The sequence below is a fragment of the Formica exsecta genome, unplaced genomic scaffold (assembly GCF_003651465.1).
Source record: "Formica exsecta isolate Colony F162 unplaced genomic scaffold, ASM365146v1 scaffold26, whole genome shotgun sequence".
In the NCBI taxonomy this organism is placed as follows: Eukaryota; Metazoa; Arthropoda; class Insecta; order Hymenoptera; family Formicidae; genus Formica; species Formica exsecta.
Genome location: NW_021849866.1, coordinates 4,208,228 through 4,210,075, shown reverse-complemented (window position 1 = coordinate 4,210,075; position 1,848 = coordinate 4,208,228). Strand labels below are relative to the sequence as shown.

General features: G+C 28.1%; 1 long non-coding RNA gene across 1 annotated transcript; it reads left to right on the top strand.

Annotated features, from left to right (window-relative positions):
* The first annotated feature begins 243 nt into the window (after positions 1–243).
* On the top strand, positions 244–1,332 carry LOC115236777. Its single transcript, XR_003884244.1, has 3 exons — positions 244–393; positions 648–765; positions 1,105–1,332. It is a non-coding gene; the product is annotated as an uncharacterized LOC115236777 (long non-coding RNA).
* Positions 1,333–1,848: the final 516 nt, after the last annotated feature.

The following is a 1,848-nucleotide window of genomic DNA, read 5'->3' as shown; positions in this document are numbered from 1 at the left end:
TCAAAATTAAAGATAATATATACGAACAATGTGTGTAAGCATCTATTATTACAATTATTAATCAATTTTAAGGTCAGTTATTTACAAAAGTAAGTTGAATTGATACTTACCCAGTAAGCAATTTGATAACAAATTGTCGCCAAATTGGCATCAAATTCGGTCAATGTTCAGTTTTTGCTGACAATCTGATGTCAGTCATGTCAGCAAGCTTTGCTCGGTTTCTGCCGCCAATTTGTTGTCTAGTTATGTTAGCAAGCTTTGTTTGGTTTTTGCCGGCAATCTGCCAGCTTAATCGGTAATAACAACTCTTGTACCAAATTTGTAGCCTTTTTGCTGACAATAATTTGTAGCAAGCACTTGGCAATATCTGTTAGAACAGACGTGGCTGACTGGGTAAGTATCATTTCCTACGTAGCATGCATGTAAAAAAGACAAAGAAGATATCCCGAAGACATTTTTGGGCAATAGGATATCTTCGGGATATTCTCTGAACGTCTTTTGGATATGCATGCTGTGTGGGTTTTCACCTTTATTAATAGTCACTTATTTTATCTTATTAAAAAAAATATAATGAAATTATTAATTTTGCTTCAATATCTATCAACATTTCGTTTGTACTGTTTAAAAATATATTTTAATCCTTTTAGAACACATATATATATCAGTATAGTGAGAGCGCTGCTTCTAACCTCAAAATTAAAGCAATACGAACAACGTGTGTACGAGAAAGCATCAATTATTGCAATTATTAATCAATTTTAAGAGGTAAGTTATTTATAAGTGAGTTGAATTAAGTATCATTTTTCACTTAGTCACTTTTATATCTTATTTAAAAAAAAATAAATTATTAATTTTACTGCAATATCTATCAACATTTCATTTGTACTGTTTACAAATATTTTTATCCTTTGATTCTATGTGTTTGTACCTACAGGCACCCCTTCTAATTGAGATGGAGGTTTGAATATGGGCTCCAAATTTTTGTTCTTTTTTTTTTAATCAAACTAGGGGGTGGATCTATTAAAATTCGGACTTGACCATTTTAACGACCACACCCTAGTCTGTACCAATAATTTAATTATTTTTATTATTTTCTTATTTCAGAGATCATAATTAATTCTCGAACAGATTCTACGATTGATAAAATACAAGCCGTTATTAAATCATGGTTACAACATGCTGGCGATCGTCTTCCTAAAGAAGAAGGAACAAAAAAAAGAAATAACAACTTAAAATAATTTTTCATTAAATATTTTACTTATTCAAACATATTTTAGTAATGTGAAAACAAGAATATTTCTTTTTTTTTAATGATTATTAGTTTATATAAGATTATTTAGTTTATATATGTAATATATTGTTAATTAATATTTCAATATTGTTTTTTTATAAATATTATGTAAAAACAGCAAAATAGTCCAGGTGATGTTTCATTTCAAAATAACCATTGAAAAATGATACTGAAATTAGTTTAATATGTTTAATATGTATTTTAATTTAATATGTCTCTAATATATATATGGCAGCTTGTTTTAAATACTAATCTGTAAAAATCGATTAAATTTAATTTTAACGCATAAAATTATATTTAATGGCCATTAAACAAATTTCAGTGTCACTTTTAGAAAAGCATTTATTAATGATAATTTTATTTGAGGTGACATTAATTGGGAACACCAAGGAAACACGAAGCCTCTGGGAGATATTTAGCAAGCTCTCCAAAGAAATTTTTTGGCAATAAAGGACAGAAAATGACTGATTTTTTTCGTATTATCTCCATCCTTGTCAAAAACTTTCTTTGGAGAGCTTGCTAAATATCTCCACCAAAGGCTTTTTTAGTGTTTTAAA